The sequence below is a fragment of the Lissotriton helveticus genome, chromosome 1_2 (genome assembly GCF_964261635.1).
Source record: "Lissotriton helveticus chromosome 1_2, aLisHel1.1, whole genome shotgun sequence".
Taxonomy (NCBI): Eukaryota; Metazoa; Chordata; class Amphibia; order Caudata; family Salamandridae; genus Lissotriton; species Lissotriton helveticus.
Window position 1 is genome coordinate 157,547,106 of NC_136058.1, and position 14,214 is coordinate 157,561,319.

The 14,214-nt window shown below is 49.5% G+C and overlaps 1 protein-coding gene and 1 long non-coding RNA gene across 3 annotated transcripts in view; one reads left to right on the forward strand and one right to left on the reverse strand.

The window, feature by feature from the left end:
• The window catches only part of LOC144799220 (uncharacterized), a 323,273-nt gene that overhangs the window by 308,402 nt on the left and 657 nt on the right, over positions 1-14,214 (reverse strand). The gene's annotated exons all lie outside the window — the stretch shown is intronic.
• Positions 1-14,214, forward strand: part of DMRTB1 (DMRT like family B with proline rich C-terminal 1) — a 575,348-nt gene that overhangs the window by 176,942 nt on the left and 384,192 nt on the right. The window lies entirely within an intron of this gene.

A 14,214-nucleotide genomic window follows, 5' to 3' on the forward strand; every position in this document is an offset into this window, starting at 1 on the left:
TTTTTCTTCCCTTTGTCTCTATTGTTTCCTTCTCCTATTCTTACTCTCTTTCCTTCATTCTTTCTTTCCTTCTATTGCCTTCTTTTATTCTTTCTCCCTTTCCTTTACTCATTTCCTTCACACTTTCCTACGCTTTTCTCTTTCCCTTTCTTTTTTCACCTCATTCTTTTTCTCTTTTCTCATTATTTTTTTCTCCATCCTTCTTTCATCCATTCTTTCTCTTTCCTTCTTACTTTTGTCTTTTTATCGCATTCCTTCTCTTTTTCCTTCCTTTCTGCTCTTTTTCCTTTTCTTTCTTTTTTCTTTCAGGCCTTCTTTCTTTCCTGTTTTCTTTATTTATTTCCTGTCTTCTTTATTTCTTTAAGGCAAAAGGTTTGCATGCCTTTTTTACGTCTGTGTTAGACAAGAACTTTTGATTTAACTAAAATTATGAGTAGAACGTAGTTGCCCACATGGGTTTCAGCCAAACTATTATTCTGTAGCTGGCGTCATTCACATTTTTGTTCCACCTACTCAAGCATGCACTACAGGGCAATGTTACGGGGCAATGTATCAGCTCACTTCAGCCATCCGCAGACTTCAGAGCCAACAGCAGTTTAAAATGAGATACTACATTCCACCATTTCACAAAGAACACATCCACACACGAAATAGTTCCCTTCAGTGCCAAGGAGTACTATTGTAATGTGTGTTTATTTGACACCTAAATTGTCTTTAGCAAATGATTTTTCTTATTTTACATTGATGAGTGTCCAGCTTGTAGCAAAACAATAAAGGTTTGCAAACACCACCAACAAACAAAACAGGAATTGTCAGAAGGCTGGGGGCTTATGCCAGACCTACGGGCTTTGCCAATGCTTGTTATTAAACATATATATTCTTAAAATCACTTACAGAAATGTATTAATCCTCCCTGGGGGCTGCAAAGCCATGATCTAACCCATGCATTGATGTCTGGCACCCTCTACTGACATACGAAGATGGCAAACGGTGGCAACAACATTTTCCCTAGAAAGCAGGTTGTTGTGTCGTGATGCAGTCTAGTGGTTGGGGGGCGGAGCTGAAAAAGCAGGAACAGGAACAGGAGGGGCAAGGACCGAGAAGTCAGGGATGAGTAGGACACAGAAGAATAAAGGTGTGTCGAATACTGCTCCTGTCATATTTGGGGGGGCATGACACTGGCGACGAAGGTGGGATTATTGCAAAACCCACATTGCCCGAACCCCTGCCGTGTGTGAACGGCCCGAGACGAGAGAGCCTGCAGCCTGTGTCAGCGCCGCGCGTCGGAAGCGCGAAAACGAAATGCGCTACGCGTTGTGCCTGAATGCTGCCCCAGTGACCTGACAAGTGGGTAAAGTGAAGCTACCCGTACGCTCGGAAGGCCGTCCAGAGCGTCAGCATTTCAAAACGAAGCGGCCGGAAGAAAAGAAACGGCGCGAAAGGCCGTGCAGAGGCTGAAGAAGCCAAGCTCGCCCCACGTGTGAGGCTCGAGCAAAAGTGCCCACCGGAGCCCACCCGGCGGCAGAAGTAGTGAAGATCGCCCCACGAAGGTCTACTGCTAAGCGCGCTGAAATTTGAGCCCGGGTGAGGTCCGACGTCGGAAAACCTCACCCCCGATGCGTGAGCTTTGGCACCTCACCCCCGATGCGTGAGACTTGGCAAGTCACCGCCGAGGACCCTGCAAAGTAAGGCGGGAGCCCACCCCAACCTCACCTGATTGTAGCAGTGACCAGAGGGAGCCAAATCTGGAATATGCTGACCCTGGAAGCAACTGCCGGTGAGTCCCGTGTGAAGAATCAGGTTGAATGAAGAGAGAAAAAATAGTGCCTGCAGATAACCACGGCGGCCATCTTTGAGTCAGGCAACTCTTGGGACACCATCCCTGTGTGAACTGTAGGCGGCCATTTTGAAGTCAGGCAAGAGGCGATAAGCAAGCATTGGTTGAAACAAAACTACAAGCATTGGCAAGAAAAGATAAACAAGCATTGGCGAATGGAGATAAACAAGCACTGGCAAGAATAAATAAACAAGCATTGACGAGAGCAAAGAAACAAGCATTGGCGGAGACCAAACAGACATTAGCAAAAGCAAACAAGCATTGGTGAGTGCAAATAAACAAACATTGGTACATGCAAATAAAACAAGCATTGGCGAAGACCTAACAAACATTGGCAAAGACAAGCGAGCCAGCATTGATACATGCAAATAAACATACATGCAAATAAACAAGCATTGGTACATGCAAAGAAACAAACATCGGTATATGCAAATGAAACAAGCATTGGCGAAGACCAAACAAATATCGGCAAAGACAAGCAAGCAAGCATTGATACATGCAAATAAACAAGCATTGGTGCATGCAAATAAACAAACATTGGTACCTGCACGCCGGCAAGCCTTGGTATGTACAGATAAACAAGCACTGGTAAATGCCAAGAAACCGGTATTGGTAAGGCAAATGAATAAGCGTGGATAACGGCGCGTGAACAACGATGAACAAGTCTTGGCAACCAAAACAGAATAAGCACGAGAAACCACAAAAGAGTACAAACAAGCATAAGCATATACGAACAAAGAAACATACCGTCAGCGGGTGAGTGACGACCAAGCTGATCTCAAGAAACCAAGCCCGTCCAACTGAAGCTTGCGCATTCCACCATCATGCCAATGAGGAAAGACACGCATAGACCCAACCCCTGCATCGGAATACCTCCTCCAGTGGCACAGACCAGCGACCACTGTTTAGGTCCCGAGTGGTCAAGGTGGCTGGAGTCGTTGGACGAATTCCTCGCAACGACTGGCGAGCGAAGGGATAGCAAACGTCGACTACTATTGCTTCAGCTGGTGGGTCTCGAAGGCCGACGCCTAATCAAAACATTTTCAGCAAAAGACACAGAGACATATAGGGAACTCAGAGAGACACTGCTCGCTTATTTCTACACAAAGGAAGACGTGGATCATGAACGCATTGCTTTCAACGCAGCACGGCAGGAACCATTAGAATCCTTACCAAGCTTCATTACCCGGCTGCAACGCGAAGTGAAATGTTGCCACTTCGACACTTTCACAAACGAAGATGCAATCCGACTGCGGGTGATTGAAGGCTGTTCAAAACCCGACACCAAGCGCAAGATCATCCAAGGGCGGTTCTCACTAAAAGAGATCATCAGGAGAGCCGATGTTGGAGAGCGGGTCACAGCGAGGAAAGCATCCAGAGAATTTCACCAGGACGCAGGAAACAAAAAGAGAAGAAAGGAGACATCCTCCACGTCCGCGAGGCAAGCCCAGGAGACAAACAAAACCCGAGAGAGGGAGGGCGAAGGCGGACTAGAAGCAAGATATCAGGAGAGACGAAGTGACAGCGAACCGGAGACAAGGCATGAGATACAAAGTGGCAGGGAACTCCCTGAGTCAACGATACAAAGGGCAAAGGAAAGGAAAAAGATATCCCCCATGTCCGTGATGAAAGCCCAGGAGACAATCAAAACACGAGAGAGGGAGAGAGAAGGCGGACTAGAGAAAGGACAACGTGAGAGACAAAGTGACAGGGAACCCCCTAAGTCACCAACACAAAGGACAATGGATAAGGGTGTACGAAAACTGGGACAACCAGGAATTGTGGCAGCCTGATTGACATAATGTCGAGAAGTCACCCAACACACTATTCTGGAGAAATATCAAGCAGTGACACAGACCACACAGAGGAGGCCGAAGACAGTCTACTCAACGGTTATGACGAAAACACCAAACACCGGCGAGGGGACAAGTCACGTTACCCCCGAAAACTAACATACTATTCTGGAGAAACATCAAGCAGAGACACAGACCACACAGAGGAGACCGACGACAGTTGACTCAATGGTTATGAGGAAAGGACCAAACACAAGCGAGGGAACAAGCCACGCCATCTCCAGAAACCTATATACACACACACTCGAACAACTCAAGACGCATACGCTCAAGCCATCCGTGATCAGGAGAAGACAGAGAAGAGTTGAATATTATCCCAAGACCAAACCAAGGAAGTAAATACGGGGCTAGCAAACAAACCCGCCACAGCAATAACACAAAAGACACTTCAAAAGATGCCCCCAGAGGAGTGTCTCCTCGATAGCATCGACTCCAAGAGTGTGTCATCGCTTCAAGAGATGCACCCAGAGGAGTATTTCCTCGACAGCGTCGACTCTAGGAGTGCGTCACCGACCGTTTCAGAAAGCATGTCCGGACAATCACTCAAATCAACAGAATCCTGGTGTCTCCTCGACAGCATCGACTCTAGGAGTGCATCATCGACCGACTCAGAAAGCATGTCCGGACAATCACTCAAATCAACAGAATCCTGGTACCGACAACGGTCACGGTGTCCACCACTTGAAAACACAGAGGAAGCAAAGACCGTCGTCCCTGTACGAAACAACACACCTCAGGCCAACAACCTGCAATGCCTGAACTCTCCACAAGACAACATGCCATGCCAGCCCCAGGAACATCATGACATGAAGAATAGACCGTCACTGCTGAAGGGGTCAGTAAGGCTTACACAAAAGGGACACAAAAGAAGCACAGATGCCGGTGACTGTACCCACTGGGTGGGAAGGGACCATCCAATCCCCCTACCCAGAGGAGTCAACCCGTTGGGAAAGAGAGGTCACTATCATCAGTCAGAAGGGAAACGTGCACCTGGGTTATCTGGTATGCCTGTCCACGGACAGGGAGGCCCCTGACCGAATAAGACAACGAGGAATAGAAGTGCCTGCAGGCGCTCGGAAGAAAACTAAAACAACGGACACACATGTAAGAGATCAACTGCCACTCAAACGAGAACTACAAAAGAAAACGGACAGCCGACATCTAGCGGAGCCATCAACAGCCACATCACAAGAAGCGACACTCCTGTCAAGACAGCCGGAAAGACACAATGAAGTATCCCCAACAGACTGCACCCTGCTGACACCTGAGAAACAGACCGAGTTTGAGTTTGTAATGGAGATGGTCATGACTCAAACAGGCGGGCCGCAGCCCTGTGCAGCTGATAAAGGAACTATAGACGCCTTGAGAATCAACTTTATTTGTTAAAAAGGGGGGAGATGTCGTGTCGTGATGCAGTCTAGTGGTTGGGGGGCGGAGCTGAAAAAGCAGGAACAGGAACAGGAGGGGCAAGGACCGAGAAGTCAGGGATGAGTAGGACACAGAAGAATAAAGGTGTGTCGAATACTGCTCCTGGCTCCTGTCATATTTGGGGGGGCATGACACAGGTGGTACCCGCAAGTGTACAAATGGAGCAATACTGCAATGGCAGACACCTCTTGTGCACAGTCATCAACACCATGAACAAACTCACAGATTAGTGCAAAGGGGAGGATTCATTTACTGAGAGGAGGAAGCAACACTACAGATGGTGCAATCTCCTCCTGTGCAAGCATATTCAGAGCTCCATGTACATATTCTGTGTTGAAGAAAAGTGTTCTGCGCTGCCATACCTTTAACAGTCTTCTATAAGAAAGGAGGCTTGCACTGTTTCTGCCCTACCTGCATTGGTCCTCTAAAAAAAAGAAGCTTGCACTATTTCTGCCCTACTTGTACCTGTCCTCTAAAGAAAGGATTTTTCGACCTACCTGTACCGGTCCTCTATAAAAAGGAAGCTTGTTTTTATGGGGACTTGAAGGGAAGCTTTGGCATTTCGTTCGAGGGAATGTTTTGGTTTCAGCTACAGCTCTTCCGCCATAGCAACAGCTTTGTTTTCGGTGGTTTTTGTTTTCATTTTCGCTACGGCATTTGTCAGACCGCATTATTAGTGCTCCCCACATTATTTGTGTTCTGTGCCTCTGCCTCAACCCCTCTCGTAGGTGGTTGGTGTCAGCCACGAAATCTGGGGAGTGGGTGAGATCTTTGGGGGTCAACGCTCGGCCGCCAAATCTATCTTCCCTGCCTGAAGCCGCCTGCTTACATAGTAAACCGATCCTAGGCAAGTGAGGTTAAACAACAAACACATCTCAACTGGACGGGCTGTGACGTAGGTTCAGGTCCTTGCAGGTTCAGAGCTGCGGCCCTCTCTCTCCAAACCAATGAATATCTGTCAGTTTCGGGAGTCTCAGGGCCCCCATCATGTTAAGTAAGGTGACAGCAGCCAACACCCCAAAACCCGCCCTTTGTTACGACTCCATACTTCATGAGACTTGCCGCCTTCTCTTGCTGAATACGTCACATTCACAAGTTTACCACCCTTTCTATAGTGCTCAGACCTTTTTTGTTTGTTTATACTGCTCTGTACAGCGACAGGGGATCAGCGGTATGAAGGTGTAGAAGGGTGATATGAATTACACTGTTTCCTTATACCGTTCCGGAGTAGTCTGCTACTCGCTTAAAAAGCGCTTCAACTTCTCATCAGGGGTAGTAAGCGCTATATAAATGCAAATACAATACAATACAGTGATGGGAGGATCAGGGTTTGAGGGCGACGAAGGGAGGTATGGACAATGCTAGGTACTTATACCAATCAGTGCAGTTTGTGAATGGTCAGCTTTGTTAAAGCAGGTCAGGGGGCACTGACAGCGCTGTTTTCCTTAACTGCTCTATCCAGACAGGTGAGGATTTACATCACTCCGTACAGTAAGAGAAGGGTCACTGGTGTGAAGCGTCACACTGAGAGCGCTGTTTGCTTGAACTGCTTTGCACAGAAAGCGAAGTGTTGGCAGCGTGAAGGCAACTGGATGTCAATGATAGGGCTGTTTGCTAATACCGCTCTATACAGAAAGAGAAGTTTCAGCAGGGTGGCGGAAGTGAAGGGTGATATTGATGGACCTGTAGGCTTAGACTGCTCTTTACAGCTAGAGAGTAGTAGGCTGCTTTAAGAAGTGAATGTGCATGCTGACAGCAATCCTCTCTGCGTGAGTGGAGTCCCGGCGGTGTAAGGCACTGAAGAGTTATACTGATACTTTGGCTGGTCATACTAAGGGGGTAGTTCCGTCAGTGACCCAACAGTCCCCCTATCCGCAGCCTGTGCAAACTGTGCCCCAGCAGCTCCACTGTGTAGCCCAGCATCATATTCTTTCCGCACTCATCCCTCAGTCATGCTATATCAGCAGGTCAGAATACTGTTACAGGGACAACCAATAAAAAGATAAAACATTTCAGAACTACAAACGTTAGAAATAGCCCACACCCACACAACATGTGACAATAGAGCGCCAAAATGTACAGTCCCTGGGACTGGAGTGGGGGGGGGGCATGAGCACTCATCACATAACATAACGGGTAGAATTATCAATCATCATTGAGCAGCAGACAAAAGCATGTCAATGGGGGAGGTTATCATCCCTCAAGGCGGACCGCAGATCGGCCAGTAGATTATTTCAGCTGCCAGAGATAGGGTATTTGATCAGGCCCCTAATTTCTGCCTGGTGCCAGGCTGAGCTTTTCGCTGAAGCCCAGGCATGACGGTGACTGCCCAGACAGAAAGCATAGGAGGTTTGGGTAACTTCCATTTGTGGGGGAACAAGCACTTAGCAAGGAGAACAGCCAGTTCTGTGAACCGTACAGACACTGTGTTCTTTTTGGTTCGGCGCAGCATTCCTCCCAGGCCCACCTCCTATGTGTGTAACTCGGAATTTCCTATACATCATGCAAAAATGTTTGTGACACCTAGCCAGTACTGGGAAAGCGATGGGCACTCCCAGAACATGTGTAGGAAATCAGCGGTAAAAGACAGTGGGGGCAGGCGGCATCTGTGCGATGGAAGTCGTGGTTGATTTTTTCTGGGGTGAGGTAAGTCAGATGTATTATGTAGTATTGTATTATTATTATTAATATTATTATTATTTTTTTTTTTCAAATACCTTTATTGCTTCTTTCAAAGGTGACATCCAGCGAGTAGCCTACAACCCGGAGGCCGGCGGCAGTGGTACTTTAAGGATAAAACACAGAATTGCAAGATTAACACAGCCGTTTAGCCGACAACCCTGGGGTCCGGCGGCCGAATGTATGTTTTAAGTTGTGCATCATTCAGTTTATGTTCACTATGTTTACTATTCCCCCCAATTATGAACTATGGTGCCCTAACTTCTACCCCCTACCCCTGCCTAATCCTTCTTCTTCCTTCTACGATCCCACCTTTCGTAAGCTTCCGACATATCTAGGTAGAACAAACAAATCCCCCCCCTCCCAGTCCCGCACACACACAACCCCCCCCCCCTATTAACGGCTATCCAAGCATCTATCCACACTCAAGTCTAATCTAACCAATAGTCATCTGCTGCCTAACTAAGCACCCCAATCCTCATGCGTGACCGAGTGCAACGTGTGTCGAGCCTCTTACCTGTCTAATTGTCCCTGAGCGTCAGTGGCATTCCTCCATCCTTCCGCATCCCTACTCCCTCAACACTACCCCCCCTGCTGTGTGCCCCCTACACCCCCTGGTCTCTCCTGATGCCTTTTTTCCCCGCCTAAGTTTGGTAACTAGTCATCTCCTGTTAAACTTGATGCGACTGACTGCGGTCTGTCGTCATTCGGACCCTCCTCCGCAGTGGCCCCAGCATCTCCTGCTCTTAGATGAGTTTGGTATTTGCCCCAAAAGTTCTTCGGTCCACTTGTCGGGGGCAGCAGCTCACTGTAATGCTCGTATTGCGTGCAGCAGTACAACAAGTCGCGCGCCCATCGCTTAGCCGTCGGAGGTGGGCCCCTCATCCAGCAGCACGCCACCACGCGCCTAGCTATTAGCATTCCCATGTCAGCGAATCGTCTCACTGCCACCGGTAGGCCTCTGGAGTGACCAAGTAGAGCTAGCGCTGGGTCCAGGGTCAGCTCAAGGTCCAGGATCGCGTTTACTGCTGTAAAGATGCTGTCCCAGTATTGCAGTACCCCAGGGCAGCGCCACGCAAGATGCATAAAGCCTGCAACCGGTTTGTTGCATCGTTCACATTCAGCCGATTGCCTGAGACTGTATCTACGAAGTCTCTCGGGGTGTAGTACACTCTTTGGAGAAACTTGAAATGTACCAGTCTGTGTCTACCGTTTAGCGATAGCTTCTTAGTGCTACTACAGCAATACCGCCACATATCGTCGTCAATTGTGACCTGTAGGTCTCTTTGCCAGGCCGTTCTGGCTTTCATAAGCTGGTGCTCTCGATGTGATATTGCCGTTTTGTAGAGGTTCGTTATTAACTTACGGGGTGTCTCTGTTTTGACAACGTATGAGTTCTGGCACCTCTGGTGGCTCCGCCAGGTCTGGCCCCAGCAGGTCCAAGAGGGCACTACGCACCCTATGATATTGGAAACGGATCAGCAACGGGGCGCCTCCGCCATCTGTCGCTATCTGATCGCAAGTCTTGACAGTGCCTTCCAAGAATAGGTCTCCCACCGCTCGGATGCCCAATTTATGTAATGCTTGCACCACTCCTCTCTCCCTAACTGGCGGTAGCCAAAGAGCCAACCCCAGAGGCATGCTCGGCAAGTACAGCAAAGCGCCACTCCGAGCCTGTAAGAGGGAGTGCCAGGCATGATTCGTAGCAGTAATAGAGTCTAAAATGCCTGCCCGTCGATCCACCGGTCTAAAAATCGTGGCTGGGAGAGATAGTGGGTCAGCGACAAGTCGCTCCATTCGCACATGGGGGATGTTCGTGTCTCCATGTATCCAAGTGTGCAGATGGGCGGCCTGCGCCACCCTGTAGTAGAGCTCAAAATCTGGAGCTCCCAGTCCACCCATATTGTACGGTAGAGTAAGGACAGTCCACTTCACTCTAGGTTGCTTGCCTGCCCACGCTAACTTAATCATAAGCTATGTCATGGTCTGGAAGAAGCCTTTCGATAGCACCATCGGAATGGCGCTGAACAGGAAGAGGAATATGGGCAGTATCACCATTTTCATGATGGCTATACGTCCCACAAGGGATAGTGGCAGTCTGCACCACGCCTCTACGTCGTCCTCCAGCTTGCTGTAAGCCACCCCATAGTTTTCTCTGAGCAGTGTTTCTGAGTCCGGGTGCAATCGGACTCCTAAATATCTAACCGGATCCACGGTTCATTGCAGCGGGAATTCCATTTCTAACCTGCTGGTCGCCGGGGTTAGGGGAAAGGCCACTGACTTTGACCAGTTGACTCTCAGGCCAGAGAGCGACCCAAAACGGACTACCTCTCTAAGCATAGACGACAAGTTATGCTCTGGGTCTCTAATATACAGCAGGGTGTCATCTGCGTACGTCGAAACAACTATTTTATATGTTGGGAAACTTACCCCCTCATTACTGTGATATTCCTGCTGTGCGCAGGTGAGCGGCTCAGCCACTAGTGCGTATAGTAAGGGGGATAATGGACAGCCCTATCTAGTTCCTCTGCAAATTGGGCAAGGGTTCGTTACCAGGTCGCCTAATCGGAGCCTAGCCGTTGGTTTGTGGTATAGGGCACCGAGCATTTGCATAAACGGCTCTCCCAATCCCAGGCGCTGTAACACGTGTCTCATGAATGGCCATTCAACCGAGTCGAAAGCCTTCTCCATATCTAAGAAAACCGCGATTGCCTTCGCGTCCTGCTTAACATGCTGCATAGCCCCAAGAACCGTGCGGACATTGTAGGTCAAGTTCCTACTGGGAATGAATTCCGCCTGTTCTGGAGCGACCAGCATGGGTGCTAGAAGGGCGAGTCGGGTCGCCAGCACTTTCGCGTAGAGTTTGGCATCCACGTTGAGGAGGGATAGTGGCCTGTATGAGCTGCACTCGTCGCCTGCCTTGTCTGGCTTAAGTATTGTGACTATTAGCGCTTCCCTCATGGATTGCGGCATGCTGCTCTCCACAGAGTTGTCATCGAACAGTGTGGATATGTGAGGGATCAGCTTGTCCTGAAATGCTTTATAAAAACCTACTGTGAGTCCATCAGCACCAGGTGCGCTTCCAGAGCGCATGCTCGCCAGGGCCTCTGTGATTTCGTCTTTCCCTATCGGTAGCATCAGGAATTCACGGTGCGTGTTCGTGAGCATTGGTAATTCTATGTGTTCTAAATAATCCGTGATTTCATCAGACAGGTCTCCGCCTCTAGAGGAGTACAGATCTGAGTAATAACTCCTAAACTCGTTCGCTATCTCAGTTTCATCGGTGATCGCTTTGCCGTCTGGTCTCTTCAGCTCAGTGATGTGAGTCTTTCCCCTGTTTCCCTTAAGTAATTTAGCCAGGAGCGAGCTCGGCCATTCCCCCTCCCCATATGTTTGCGCCATCGCATATTTTCCCATGTGCTGCACTTCCTTGTCCGCTTCTTCATTATATTTAGTAATAAGGGTTCTCATCTCCTCCGCAACAGTAGCTTCTGACGTACTCTGCTGCCGCTGTTCTAGGATCGCTAATTGTTTCTCTAGCATCATCAGCCTCTGTCGGATAGATTTTAGTACACTAGAATGTTTTGACTTAGCTATGCCCCAATGTACACTTTGAAGGCTTCCCACACCGATTGGAAGCTGTCTACTGATCCAATGTTAGCCTCAAAAAATACATCAATCTCTTCCACTAGTTCTCCCCTGAACAGCGGCTCAAGCAGTGAGTATGAGGGGAAACGCCATGTAAATGGGGGGTTCTGTTTCGTAGGAGCCACTAATACCAACAGGAGCGGGGAGTGATCCGACAGCGTGCGAGTCAGGACCACACAATCCTTAATACGTCCCATCATGGAGGAAGACACCAGCCAATAGTCAATTCTGGTGTGAATGTCATGGTAGGCAGAATTGTGTGTGTAACCTCCCTGTGTTGTGTGCCTGCCCCTCCATACATCTTCCAGATCCAATCTAGGGGGTTCCGTTAAAAGCGTTTGCGCAGCTGCTGAGGGCTTGCGCGGTGGGTCATCTGACCTATCTAGTGCCGAGTTAAGCACCAAATTGAAGTCTCCCCCCATAGTATCTGCGTAGTGGGATAAGTGTGTGTAACACTCGCTAGATTTTGATAGAAGTCCGGGGAGTCATAGTTCGGGCCATAAACATTAATGACCACATAGATCCATCCCCATCCCTTTGCAGTGGGATATCACAAATCTACCCTCCTGGTCTGCCTTCAGAGGTGACAGTGTCAGTTTCGATCTCGGGTTGACCCATGTCAGCACGCCCCTGGAGTGTGTAGTAAAGCCTGCCGCTGTAGAATTACCCACCAATCCCCTACTGAGTAGCATCTTGCTTGTGAGTGGAAGGTGGGTCTCCTGCAGAAAGGCCAGGTCAACCCGTTGCCGCTGTAAGTAGCTTTACACCCTCGGGAGTTTGCGGTGATCATTGAGGCCCCGGACATTCCATGTGAGTGCTCTGAGCACAGCAGACGGATCATGTGCAGTCAACTCGGTTGTGGATGAAATTTCTCTTATGTATGTGTAGCTTGTGTGGTAAAATATTTCGTAAGCCCAGGGTGGGCAGTGTGCGCACACAGTGGAACAACATGAACCCCCCCTTCAACTTGTGTAAAGAACAACAAAACATCCCCTCCCCCAACTCACAGGAGACCTCCCCCAATTTGGCCTTGCAGAGCCCCTTCCCACCCTCCCTCCCTCTCTTTCCCACTCTTAACTTTCTAAAAAACAACTCCAAGGAGTCATGTGGTAGCATTGCGCGCGGGGGGCGAGGTTGTGATGCCACCAGCAAATAGTGCAACAGTGGCCTACACTGGAGCCATTCTGCTTGCTACCCGTTGTGGATTATAGTATGCACTAGCCGCCCTGGAGGCGAAAGGTATTGCCTAGCCAGGCAATCGTTACTAGGGACAGGATATCCCTCAGTTCATTCCCCCGCACTGGTATTAACACTATCGTTCTACAGATCAGTAAGCAGAGCACAATCCCATGGGAATAGTTCCGCGCTGTTGCAAGCAGGGCGCGCCCCGAACCAGTATCACCCTAAGTCACTCGGTAAGTCCAAGTCCTTCACTGCAGTCCCACTCGTGTCCTGGGGACAGCGCCCCAAATTATGACACCATCAGTACAACTGGCTCTCAGGGAATGGCTCCTAACTAAACGCAGCCCTTGCGTCTTACCGCCGTATGGTGCAACCATTTCGAAGTCCATTACTCCTGCTCCTCCAGTTGGCTGTTCACGTTGGCGTCTTCCCTCGGCTCCAAGGTGTCTCTGCGATGATCCCTCGACCAGTTCTTTAGAGCTTGTTGTAGGGCTCGAGGATCGGTGAACAGGTGGGATTGCCCCTGTCTGTTGACTCTTAATTTTGCAGGGTACAGCATCGCCTAGTCCAGGCCCAGGTCCCTAAGTTGATGTTTGTATGGGGCAAAGTGCTTACAAGCCTCCTGCACTCTGGCGGTGAAATCAGGATACAGAGATATTTCCGAACCCTCAAACTGCAAAGATTTCTTATCTCTGGCCACGCGTAGTGCTACATCTCTGTCCCTATAGTTGAGCAGTTTGGCAATGATTGGACGTGGTGGGGCCCCCGGGCGTGGGCGCAGACCCAGGGAGCGGTGGGCGCACTTTACAACAAACATCTGGGAAAAAGACTCTTCCCCCAGCAAGGTGGTAAGCAATTTTTCTATGAAACTCTCCATGTTCCCTGTTTGCGTTGTCTCCGGCAGGCCCGTTATTCTCAGGTTGCAGCGACGAGACCTGCATGAGCTTTTGTGATCCGTATCCAGTTCCGTTTGCGCCTCCTCAACTTCCGTCAACCTTCTCTCGGACATGTTCAACCTTTCTGCGTGTTTATCGATCCGTTCCGCCATCCTGTCCATCCTATAAGTGAGGGCGTCTATTTTCGAGCCCAGGGCTGTCATGCTGTTCTGGAGGCCCTTCTCCATAGCTATTAGCATATTCTTTAAATCCGAGCCTGCTGCCGCTTCTTCGCCTTCCTGCATGGCCACCTTGTCTGAATTCGCAGCTTCTTGCGACTTCGAGCGTCTCTGATTGAAGGAGATTTTTGTCTGGGTTTTATCTCCTCTACCCATCTTGCTGAGCCCCGACTCCGTGACTAGCACTGTGGCAGAGAGTGCGTGCTATGCTCCGGTTAGTCCCCAATCGCGTGTAGCTCCTGATGGTGCAAAGCCTTGTGTGTGTCGCTGTGCAGTATAGGCACCGGGATAGTCAACGTGCTCGCGCGTCATGAAACCGCCGAGGCCTCGTCTGCTGGGCCCCTCTTTTCGCTATAATTCCGATGTAGTTCCGGGAAGAGTCCCAGAGCTCCCCTTTCCAAGTCAGTGGCTCCTCTAACTGACCTTAAGGCCTTGCGGGTCTTGCAGTGTGTCACACCCCCCAATGTATCACC